Source organism: Gouania willdenowi, unplaced genomic scaffold (assembly GCF_900634775.1).
Source record: "Gouania willdenowi unplaced genomic scaffold, fGouWil2.1 scaffold_93_arrow_ctg1, whole genome shotgun sequence".
NCBI classification, from domain to species: domain Eukaryota; kingdom Metazoa; phylum Chordata; class Actinopteri; order Blenniiformes; family Gobiesocidae; genus Gouania; species Gouania willdenowi.
The window spans coordinates 2,678,706-2,692,282 of NW_021145258.1; the positions used below are offsets into that span (position 1 = coordinate 2,678,706).

The 13,577-nt window shown below is 37.5% G+C and overlaps 1 long non-coding RNA gene across 1 annotated transcript; it reads right to left on the reverse strand.

Moving 5' to 3' along the window:
• Positions 1-494: 494 nt before the first annotated feature.
• Positions 495-7,509, reverse strand: LOC114461103 (uncharacterized). Its single transcript, XR_003673802.1, has 4 exons — positions 7,366-7,509; positions 1,781-1,806; positions 1,551-1,613; positions 495-531 (listed from the first exon to the last, which is right to left on the reverse strand). It is a non-coding gene; the product is annotated as an uncharacterized LOC114461103 (long non-coding RNA).
• Positions 7,510-13,577: the final 6,068 nt, after the last annotated feature.

Below are 13,577 nucleotides of genomic sequence, written 5' to 3' on the forward strand. Positions count from 1 at the left end.
TTGAATTTCTGGTTAAGCTAACTCATTCAAATAAACAGGGATGTATTTTATTCATTGTTTCTAGAGGGTTTTACTTGATGACCTGTTAAAGTTATCATAATGTCAGAGTTTAGGCCAAACCCTAAATAATGTGACAATATTTTGCACAGAAAAGTCTATTTTAAAGTGTTTTTATTGAATTATATGAGAATATTTAAGAAAAGAAGACAAAGCATACAACTGTGAATAACTGGCATCATGGCTTACAATTATAAAGTAAAAAGAAGTTAAAACATGTTCTAGTACCAGAGAAAACAATAATAAAATGATGTTTAATGTAAAACACTAAGAGCCACTGGTTTCCCATGTCTGCTGGAAACTAAAGAACAAAACAATCCAAACTGTTTATTTCATAAGTAGTTGTACTCGTTCTAGAAAAGCAGTATTGGCACTGACAGTAGGTGAAGTGTTGCCTTCACATTCACACGTTCTTCTTCACTCTTTGACCGTTGCACAAGTCACTTCTTCTTCACCTTCCTCTGGTTCTCTGACCTAAAGGAGACAATGGTGGAGTTTTGAGGTGAATGTGTATATTTAAAGAGTAACTAAACCCTGAACTAAAATGTCTTGATTATGGGCGTTTCTCTTGGAGCAGTAAGACACGCCCACTCAGGCAGCCGGTTAGAGCTGCCAGTGACAGAGCATCGTCTTCTCAACTACTACACACAAGACACAGCCCCCCCCACACACACACACACACACAGAGCAGCGAGAAGTAAATGCACGTTCATTCACACACAGAGACAGACGGGGATACACACGATGTGTCTATAAATGTGACTGTGTGTCCGTGCACTGGGGGGAGGGGGAGCAGAGCGTACTTCTGACTGGTTTAAGTGCTTAATAATTCTTCGGTGTCTGTAAATAATGCTGACATGCTGACTAGCAAATGGTGTGATTTGGCAGAGAAAAAAAACCTTTGGATGTTCTGTGTATGGACCACAGACATATGACACAGACACAGCACAGCGAGGGTTAAAATGTCAACTACAGGTGGTTCTGCCTTTAAATCTGTATGTATGTCAATGTTTATATGTTAATAAGTCCATGGCTTGGTTCTTCCTTGGATGGGTAGTATTGATGAGGTGATAAGTAACAAATACTTTGCTACTGTCCTTAAGTAGTTGTTCTGGTATCTGTATTTCTTATGAGTGCTACATTCTCCAGATAAAAGATATGAAATTTGCTGGTTTAAAAACCCTGTCTTATTATTGAAGGGACATTAGTTTTACTTTTTACCTATGTACATTTAATAGCATGTACTTTTTTACCTTTACTCAAGTAAGGGAGCAACTTCAATATTTTTACTTTTACCAGAGTCGTTTTTTAATCAAGTATCTAAACTTTTACTTGAGTATTGACGACTAGTACTTTTGCCACCTCTGATCACACATCACTGAATGATGATGTGTGCGTGTCTAGTTGTTGTGAATTCAAACCCAGTTTGGTTTCTTGTGCTTTAGCGACTCTGCTAAAGTGGGAGCAATGGTTTGACGTAGGGAGTCACTTACCTCTGAGCTGGGCAAGGCCTCTTGGTTTTGGCTTCTGTAGCTGACGGTGTTCTCCTCCCCATCCTGAGGTCAAACAAAAGAACAAATCACTTCCTCAGCAGGATTTATTGTATCAGCAGTTTAAATGTCTTTAGCTCAGGCCTGTCAAACACACTAAGTTTATCTGCATGGTGATGTAAAAAATAGCTGCAACAGTTTGTGAGAAGTGGGGAGTGTTTAAATATACTCACAGGAACACGAGCTCGCTTTGGGGCGTCTGTAACAAACCAATAATACAGATTATTATCTCAACCACTCAGCGATGCAAAGAGTTTTTATTGTCACAACCGTCAGCGACAGGAAGTGGAAAGTTACTTTTCTAGCTCAGCTCAAATCTTTAAAACATGAAAAGAAGCAGTTCAATAATAGAACATATAATCATAATACAGATGAATACTAACAAGGTTTAATTAACTGATTTTACATTTCAGAGTTTACTAAATTCTGTGTATATGTGACATCATCATCTGTCTCTTCTATGATTGCTAGACATTCATCCACCTGCATGAGGATTGCAAATTATCTCCTAATTTAATCCTCACTCAAAACTGTCCTCATTGGGAGATAGATTAACTCACAGAGGATTTTGTCTAATTGATGAACATCTTTTTTTTAAAAGACTAGTTTGAAACTGAAGTAGACTCATTCAGAAATAGAGAAACCTCTATTAAATGGTATCAAGAGCTTAACACTAGAAGTCCCAGGGATTTCTATATCCCCCCAGAAGTCCCAGAGCAGGGTCAAATGAACTCTAGGACCAAACTGACGACTCTGATGGCTACAATTTGCATCTATTCATTTGTAAATGAATCACCTGAGAAATCAGCAGGGGGGAGAGCCTGACTCTAACAATGGAAGTCTGGAATGTTAGGGGGAAGTGCCCTGGAAGCTAAAGTCACAATGCCCCGTTTATTAACTCGTTCTGCTTGATGCTGGGGGAGAACAAACACAGACTACAAACATTGAAAGAAACAGAGTCACCTCTTCCAACACACCTGATTCAAATGATTATCAGGCTTCTGCAGAGCTGGATGATCATTTGAATAAGGTGTGCTGATTAGTGGCCCTCGAGGACCGGAATTGGACACCACTGGAATACCATGTTGTCATGCAGCCTTTTGTGCTGTGGGGAATAAATAGCTGGCTGCTTCCACCTGCTGACACTCCACACTTATTCTACTCAAAATGCAGAGAAGGTTTACCACTCAAGAAGCGTTGGAATTGATCCTGAACAATGCAAACCCTTGTGACTCAGATGGGGAGGACATAAACCTTCAGCCAAATTCGGATTCGGACTCTGAGCTGTCTTCAGGTTAGATTTCCCAAACATCCTATTTTCATTTCCTGACTTTATTTTTATTTCAAACCGAAGAAAAGAATAATTTGAATTTGTTCACATTGCAGATGACGCGACTGCTCCTCATCTGGAAAAGAGAGCTCGGTTGGAGAGTGAGCCCACAGAGACGGCGAAAGAGGGCACAGTGTGGCATGAAGAACATGTGGGTACAATTCTCCGTTTCACTCCAATGGAACCGTACGCTGCAGATGGAGAGCCAACAGCAAAGGCCAGAAGAAGAATCAGGAGTCGCCTTCAGAGCTTCCTCTGTTTCATTACTGTTGGCATGCTCCGTCCCATTCAAGAATGGACTATTCAGCATGCACGGCAAACGGAGCAGACGGACTGGTTCATGATCCTCCATGAACTAATGGCATTTATTTCTGTTATTATTTTGAGGGGGGTGACCAAGGTTCCATCTCTGCGTGACAGCTGGTCAGCATGCCTGGGAAACCCACTTATCACTGGAATTATGTCACGAAACCGTTTCCAAGACATCATGCGTCACCTACGATTTGATGACATGTTTACGCGCAGTGAGCGAGTGCAGACAGATAAGTTTGCTGCAATTTCGGATGTGTGGGGATCGTTTGTTACTAACTGCATCACATGCTACAACCCTGGTCGACACATCACAATTGATGAACAGCTTTTCCCATCGAAGACTCGCTGCTGTTTCCTGCAGTACATTGCAACAAAACCCGACAAATTTGGCATAAAGTTTTGGGTGGCTTGTGATTTGAAAACAAAGTACATCTGCAATGTCCTCCCATATCTTGGAAAGGACCCCAGTCGTCCCAGTGAGGAGAGACTTTCTGAGAGTGTGGTGATGAAGCTGATGGAACCATTTATGGACAAAGGCAGGACGGTCACCACGGACAATTTCTTTACATCACTGACACTTGCACGACGACTGCTCAGCCGGAAAACCACCATCCTCGGGACAGTCAACAAGATTCGCCGGGAAATTCCTCAGTCAACTAGAAAGATGGACCGCAAGGAATTCACCACTCAGGTATGTTGTTGGTCTTTTTTATTCCATCAACACCTCTGAGTGTGTCATTGTGTTTAAAACCGCTATAATAACAACAATTTCTTCTTTTTTAGGTGTTTTCCACCACTGGTGCCACGCTGACGGTGTATGCGCCCAAACGAAAAAAGACCGTCTACATTCTCAGCAGCATGCACAGCGTGGTTGAGACTGAGGAAACCATCAAAAGGAAGCCAAACACCATCACCCAATACAACACCACAAAGTGCGGAGTGGATGTGATGGACCAGATGGTGCGGGAGTACAGTGTGCGCACAGGAACACGGCGATGGCCAGTCGCCGTGTTCTACAACATGATCGACATGGCGGCACTCAATGCACATCTGCTTTATCAAGCATGCACCGGGGTGCAGGAGAGACGGGTGGACTTCCTGGTTCAGCTAGCAAGAGAGTTGGCTAACTCTCATGTGAGTGAAAAGAAGGCACTCAAAGAGCAACTGCGCCAACAACAACCGCCTACACCTGGCCCTGGGAAAAGGGCTAAGTGTCAGATCAACCATTGCTGCAAGAGCAATCGCGCAACTGTGCGATGTGTTCATTGCCACAAATACACATGTGGCAAATGTAGGAGAGAGATACCGTGGCAGTGCCAAGTATGTCACGAGTCTCAATAAGAGGATGAAGGAGATTCTTCTAAATAAAAACCATTGAAAACAAATCACAGTTGTTCTTTTGCACATTTCTCACACCACACTGTCATTAAAAATAAATAATTTTTGTGTTCTCTTTGGGTCAAATGACACCTCTCTGGGTTTTATAGGTAAAAAGTTCATTTGACACCTCTGTGGGACTTCTAGTGTTAAACAGAAATGTCTAATTGTTTTGTTGCTTCTGATCTCTAGAAATGTTCAACCCAATCCTGGCACTGAAAAGTTGTAAAGCCTTGTTGATTTTAAATCAAGGGCAGATCTTGGTTTCATTCATTTAAATGTACACAGTCTATTTGCCAACATGGACATGGTTCACATATGGGAACTTTCACCTGATCCTGATGCAATTCTAATACCAGAGTCATGGTGAAACAAATCTATTTTGGATAAGGATGTTGGTATTGATGGTTACAGTGTCTAAAGCAGTGGTTCTCAAACTTCTTTGGCTCAAGTTCCACTTTTCTCTTAATTCCTTTGTCCGACTACGTCATTGTGCTTAGAAAACTATTTAAAAACAACTATAGAACATAATGATGAAATGAATGAGTGATAACACATTTTAAAGAATCTCATTTTGTAAATAAGTGGAAATAATCAGTATTAAATACAGTGATTTCCAACCTTTTTTTGATTGTGACCACATTTTGATTTGAATTTCTGGCTACCCCAAAAAACATTTTTTTCTAGAATTAGTTTTTTTTACCATGTTTAAGCTCAGGTACAGTAATTATTCTTTTTTTTTTTTTACTGCATTTAAGCTTAACTAGATTTATATTTCACAAAGCAAACGTGTAAAAATACAGTTGTTTAAGATTTTAGAGCGCACGTGGCTTCGTGGTTAGCTCGTCCGCCTCACAGCAAGAAGATTCTGGGTTCAAGCCCTGGGGTGAACACCTGAGTTCTTTCTGTGTGGAGTTTGCATGTTCTCCCCGTGCTGTGTGGGTTTCCTCCGGGTACTACGGCTTCCTCCCACAATCCAAAAACATGACTTGACTCTAAAAATTGCCCATAGGAGTGAATGAGAGTGAGTGGTTGTTTGTCTGTGTTGCCCTGTGATGGACTGACGCCCTGTCCAGGGTGTACCCCCGCCCAGCGCCCAATGAGAGCCGGATATTGGCACCGGCAGACCCCCATGACCCTGTGAGACAGGAGCAAGTGGGTTTGAAAATGGATGGATGGATATTTTGATTTTAAAGAAATTTCAGGTGACCCCATTTAAACATTAGGTGACCCCACATGGAATCTCAACCCCAAGGTTGAAAAACACTGATTTAGTGGCTTCTGAATAGATTTATTTCTATAGTTTTATTCATTTCCGGTCATCTCACGCCTGGGGTGGAACCAAGACTGACACTTTATTTGTTCATTTTCCACTTTCTCTCTCTCTCTCAAGTACCCCCTTTAGTTCCATCGTGTACCCCCATTTGAGAAACACTGGTCTGTAGGACAAAGTAAGTTTCATGTAAATCTGCTCTTGTCCAAATCAGTGAGTAAGAAATTTGAATTTTTAGCTTTTGACCTTGAAGAATCCAAAACACTTCATTTGACTGTTAATGGGTGTTATAGACCCCCTATTGATACCAGTGATGCTTTACCATCAATGATGAATCAATGAAGTCAAATAAAGTTCTCTCTATGGGAGACTTAAATCTAAATCTGTTACAAACAGTCTGAGATGACCTCAAACCTTTTTGTAATTCATTGAATCTGTTTCAGGTGGTGAATGGTTCTACAAGACCAAACCTTAAATGTCTGATAAATCTACCTTTATTAACCTGATACTAACAAATGTTCCTCATGAATGACATCACTGACCATCGTGTTATTGTCTGAATAGCAAAAATTCCTCAGATCAAGCCTCGAATTGTTATGAGACAAAATCTGAAGCAAATTGTGGATCATTAGAGCAGAATTCAGATAATTCCTGATATTTAAAGTGCATAGACATTCGTCTATGCAGGGTTGGGGTCAATTTTCAGTTACTTATTAAAATTATTTTTTATCGTCAAAGTCAATTACAATTACGTTCTCAATGACTAAATTTCAATTACATTTAATCACAATTACTGAGTCTGAAATAAATAACCTAATAAAAGTTAACCTTCCTCTTGTGTTAGCTTTCTGTTAGCATCTGAAATATCTATCATCTCATTTATTTCATATCTATTGGTTACCTTGTTAGGTTTTATAATCAATGAAAATATAGTTTTTAATATTTTTAGTGTGGGCGTCTGAGACTTTTATGTGTCAGTTTATCCTTAGATTTACATTTTTGTTAAATGGTAAAATGTGGTAAAGCTTGATATGAAACATATTTTAATAATTGTTAACTACATATGTGTAGAACTGTACATAGAACTGTAACATGGTTCCCCAGTTTTGCGTTAAATTATAATTGTATTTGATATTTTTTTATAGAATTTTCATGGCAAAGTGATTTATCTAAACTCAATTACAATTTAATTACAATTATGACAATAAGTAATTAAAATTAAGCATAATTGTAATTACTTATCAATTACACAATTACAATTGTAAATGACCCCAACCCTGCTCCTATGATTCTCTGACTGTGAAAAATCAGATGCTATAAATAAGCTTTATAAAGTCAAACCTTTTGTGTATTTAACACACATTTAAAACACTGGGAAACTAAAACTACAAAACACACACACACACACACACACACACACACACACACACACACACACACACACACACACACACACACACACACACCTTCTTCTGCTGCTCCAGTTTTCCTCCTGGATTTGATGAAAACAGTCAGACCAACTATGACCAGGATGGTCAACAGTCCGACTGAGGCTACGATGATGATGATGATGATGATCTTGTTTGGAGTCGAATCAGACGTTAAATCAACTGGAGCTGAAAACAATGAAGAACATATAAAGACAGTGTTTACATGTTAAAGGTGAGATTTGATTGGTCGTCCTACCTGTAGACACAAGTGTGTAGTCAGCAGAAATCTTCACTTCATTGTTTTCAACAAACTGGCAGGTGTATCTTCTGCTGTGGTTAATCTGACGTGTTATCATCAGATCAGAAACACATTTCATCTGTCCACTATAATAGACTTCATCATCATCTTGCTTCAGTTCATCTCTCTCCTCATCCAGCCATCTCAGGCTGTCTTCTACACAATAGCTGTCTGTGTACCCCCACAGAGAGCACGTCAGTGTGACTCCTCCCACTGGATCAGTGCTTTGATTTGCTGAGACTGAGGAAAATGTGAAAGTATGCAAATAATTAAATGAACAGTGATATTTGTGGTCAGTACCAGGGTTGGAGTCAATTACATTGTTCAGCTACAATTACTGTAAGTTTTCAATTACAAATATTAGGAACAGCTGCAATAATGTCATGTTACTCACGTGTTAAAATGTTCAGATACACATCTGTGTTTCGTTCATATGTTTTCCCATAGTAACATTTGTAACGTCCTGCGTCCTCAGAGGAGATGTTTGTGATGGTCAAAGAACATCTACGGCCCAGACTCAGTTTATCAGCTTGAGGTGAATCTTTATTAATCTGTCCATCACTAACAATGGTATCAGTAGTAGATCTGTCTCTGTAGTAAAACCATTTAATGCTAGAACATGATGTTTCAGATGAATTCATACTGTTACAGGACATGATGACCTCATCTCCAGCTCTGTGATAGATGTTGATGTCGTCACTGCTGCCTGCTGCAAAGAAACAGATTACAATTAAATATGTAATTGCGTAATTGATAATTTATGATAATTATGGCATAATTATAATTGTGAATGTCATTTTAAAAATATGTTGCTGTCGTAATCATAATGAAATTATAATTGAGTTTCGGTAATTGACTTTGTAATTGTAATTGCCATGAAAAATCTATAAAAATGATCAATTATAATTTAACAGAAAACTGGGGAACCATGTTACAGTTCTATGTACAGTTCTACACATATGTAGTTAACAATTATTAAAATATGTTTCATATCAAGCTTTACCACATTTTACCATTAAAAAATATATACATCTAAAGGTAAACTGACACGTAAAAGATATTTGTTCCTCTTAGTTACTCTTACACACAATACCTTCAGATTTATCTTTGTAAGTTTTTAAAATACATTATTACATTTGATTTCCACAAATGTAAAAACTGAAAGTTTTTCATAAACTAAAAGAAGAAGAAGAGGAAGCTCCAAATAAAAAACCTTCTTAACATAAATTTGTAATTTTCATTCTGTGGCCCTAAATTAGGTCCATACTCCTTCATTGTGTTCTCCTAATCATTTTCTACTGTTTGTTCAAAGAAATAAACTAATTTGATCAAAGTAATCACAACTTGAGTAGATTCAATTTTCTAACTTAAAACTGATGTATTTCAGCTTTTTGGGTCCATTATTATCTGACTGAAATAAAACTAACTTTAAACTAAGTTTTGTTTTTTTTTTCTTTTTCCAAAATGAGCTCTGTTTTAAAATAAATATAACAATTTGCCTTTAAACTTGATATGAAATGGTATTTTGTCAATATTCTCTCACCATCCATATGTTTTTAACACATGTCTAGTTTTTTTTTTTTATCACTAATTCATTAAAACAAATGAAATCCAAAGCATCTACTCTGTTAAATAATAAAACAACATCAACAGAAGAAGAAGTTTACCTCCAAGCACGAGCACAAAGAGCAGAGTGAGCTGCAGGAGAAGCATTCTGCTGTAGATCAATGTTTCTAATGTTTCCTCACACTCTGATCTGTGAGTGCACTGAGCAAAAATATCATCTTATATCAGTGATGTCATAAAAAGAGGAAGAGGAGTTTAAATGGGTGGGGGGTATGAATATAAAAATATAAAAACACATTATACAGTGATTCTAAACTAACGTCTCCTTTAAATAATGTGCTACACACACAAGGCCAAACAGGATGAAACAGTTCAACTTTATCACCAAAAAAGGAAATTACAAAGTCGACTATAGCGAACACAGAACATCACAGCAGAGACACTGACAATAATGAACAGTCACATTATTCCAACAGTCAACACTCATTTCACTACATTTATGATTCTAGTAAAAAAAAAAAAAAAATCATTTCCAAAATGTAATTAAAAAAAATGTGGTAACACTTTATTTGAAGGGGTATACATAAGGCTGACATTACACTGTCATTATTATGATATGACACATGTCATTAGCATTAATAAGGTGTCATGAAGGCTGTCATTAAGTGTCATTCGCTAAATTATGACACCTTTGGAGCTATGTTTGCATTTCTTGAGAAAGCATTGTCATGACAACTTGTCATTAACCAGGGCAAAACACCCTACCACTTTTTACATTATGACCATGTGACATTAACATGTCATAACAGACGTGATTATCAAACATCCATCCATTCATCATTTCACCCACTTACACATGTTTCAGGGTCACGGGGGTCTGTTGGTGCCCATCTCCAGCATCCTTTGGGTGATAGGTGGGGGGTACACCCTGGACATGGAACCGGTCCATTGCAGAACGACACACACACTGACAATACTCACACACCCATTCACTGCTATGGAGCAATCTCAAAATTCCAATCAAGCAAACGGTTGTTTTTACATTGTGGGAAAAAACCAGAGAACCCAGAGGAAACCCAGGAAAGCACAAGGAGAAGATGCAAACTACGCACAGAAAGGACATTAGTGTCACCCCAGGGTTTCAACCTAGGACTTTGTAGCTGTGAGGCAAACATGCTAGCCACTTAGTCACTGTGTGCAACATTTTTAAACATTCATACATTAATTTTACTTTTATTACTTGAGGTTAGAGTGTCAGTGATGTCATTAGACCATTATAACAGTAAAATGTCTCTTTTTTATCACCTGAAGTAAAGTGAAAACATTTGAAATAGTCACTAAGATGTCAATAAGTGTCATTACACAGTCAGATAAAATCATATTAAAACCTTAACAAAACAACAATGAAGTCATGAAATATCTGTTCTTTTATTCAGCAATTTCAAACACAGGATGACTTAACTGGGTTTTTACTTAAGTGTTCTTGTACACTATTGGGAGGAGTTTCCCCACAATTTTAAACTGTACTTAACTTGATTTTTAATGTCATGGAAAAGTCTGCCCAAGACACCATTACGATGGCGTATAGCTAACCAGTAATGCCACTCTATCATTTTCAGGTGAATCTTCAGTGACTCAGGGGTGTGGTTACCTCTATGTCTCCAAATGATGGTACTAAAAAAGAAAAGACAATATACAGATATTTGAATTATATTTAAAAAACAAAAGATTAATTGGTAACAAAAAATGTTATTAGTGCCCCATTCTGCCTCCTTTGTAGTAACCAGTAAGTTATTGAGCTTAAAATTAAGTTTCTGTGATCACATAAATATTTGTACTTTTTGCATCATGAAAAATTAGCCTTTTATTTACTTTTAAAATGAAGGTTTCACAAGAAGAGAAAACGCAGATCTTGTATGAAAATTCAAACTCAATTCCCATTGTTAAGAACATGATAAAGTTGTAATCTCTGTCCTTTGTGTCTTCATCTGACCACCTGATGATCCCCTCAGTTATTCCCTTCCTCTCTACCTCAGGCCAACATATGGTGAGGATTCTGTCTGAAACATCATATTGTTGTATACTGTTCTGTTACACATGTATGTTGGAGAGGTTGTTATTTTTACTTCAGTAAAACAAGTGTTAAATATCTAAACAGCGATTATTGAACTTGTTTTTCAACAGTTAAGATCCAACGCTGTGTTTTGATGCTAGTGAAACTAAATGCTCTGGAATCCTGTTGCTGGTTTCAGGAGAGAACTCAAACACATTCCCTGTAATATTGCTCAGAATAAAGAGGTGAGGACAGTGTAAACTCACTATTGTTTGTGGTCCAACTCGCTGTGACTGAAACTACTCAGTCCTTACTTGTTTCTAATGTTATGCTTATTCTAACGTGGAGTTTACTCTCTTTACTAAGTAAAGTGCAAACAGGAGATCATAAAATTAAGATTCTCTTTGTTGCTAATATTTCACTTTATTAAAAAAAGCTGTGATTTTACAGACTACTTTCACTTCAGACTGATATTAAAAAATCTTAGCAAGTAACTCAGATTCATCTAACAAGTTTCAAAATAAAATGCCACACCAGATTTTTAAATGTAATACATTACACTTAAAGAAAACACCCTGTTATTTTAGTGTCATTCCACTTCAGGGTTGTAGTACACAACCTCATGGTGTGACCCTATAAGTTTCAAAACATTCTGATGTGTAGTTTCAAAATAAAAGCCTGTGAAAGTTTAAAATATGACACTTATTACATACTATTTTGAATTCATTTTTAAAGAAAACACCCTGTTATTACAGTCTCATTCCACTTCATGGTTGTAGTACACAACCATCAATGCAAGAAAAATTGTGCCACTGTACGATGTGTTGACTGCTACAAATACACATGTGGCAAATGTAGAAAGAACATTACAATGGTAGTGCCAGGTACGTTCTGACCAATGCTGAATGAGGGAGTGAGTGCAGAAATGACACACACACACACACACACACACACACACACACACACACACACACACACACACACACACACACACACACACACACACACACACACACACACACACACACACACACACACACACACACACACACACACACACACACACACACACACACACACACACACACACACACACACCTAATAACACTTTTTTAAAATTGTAAATATTTGTTTTATTAATTGTATTTTGTACTATTTTCATGTTTTCCTAAACTATGATGAAAGCAAACAAAAACAAATCTCTGTTGTTCTTTTGTATATTTCTCATGTCACACATTCCTCATCAATAAACATCAGCAAGAACTGAAAAAAAAAGTGGCTCCCCTTCGGGGGCGCATCGCTCTGTTCTAGGACTCTCACTTTGAACATGCTCGCACACACATGCAAACACACACACCACACACACACACACAGGCGCTAACAGCAGACGCTTCCCCTGCTTTCAGAGCCAGTAGACTGGGGAAGAAGTTTGGCGCTCAGCCACTTAGCTCCAACTGAGAGACATTTTGACCAATCGCTCATAGGTTTTCACCATTGTGAACCTGTGTTCTCTCTCCGTGAAGTTCTTTCAAGTGCAGAGGCTGTCATGGCCTCAAAATGAATTTTTTTGTTATTTTTAATGGTATTTTTGGCAATTTGATTCATTTCCAAGTTGTCAAAAAACATTAAATTTTGGAACAAATCTGTGCAATAAATGGTATCATCCCAGAAACCACTCGTTAAAAGGTTTTCGATTCCAAGACAAAACCAAGAACCTCAAAAACTAGATTTGAGACACGTCTCGAGACAAAGACCAATCTCTAGTACTACAACACTAGTATCCTGTCTTCCTAATATTTTGTCCTTTTTGATTTTATACAGAGTGTACACCTTACACGTTATTAATTCAAATACGAATAATGTCTTCATTGCATATATTGAATTAAAGAATGTATGTCCATGTATGTTAATAATCAATAATTATGCCTTTCTTTTACAAAATAGAACAAATCCAATAAAAATCTCTATCAAGGACATTTTAAAAACTACTGTAGACCTGCAAAAGAGCTGCATTCCACTCCAAGTAAATTCTACATATAAGGATGGATTCTGGAGTGAAGTGTGCAGCGTATTTAACATTCCAAACAACAGGATCAATATGTACAGAGTTCATAAGGACTATGAATCTAGTAAGGTGTGTACTGAACATGTTCATTTTCAGAAATTAAAAGCATGATTCATGAGTTTTATAGTATACACTATACATCTTTATTTTTCCTTTTGCAGAAAATGTCGAAATTGTCCAGAAAGATTGAAGTCTCTACTTTCATCAGAATTTTTTTTCTTCTTCTGTATTCAGCAGTTGAATAGAAGCAAGTTTCAAACCAAAAA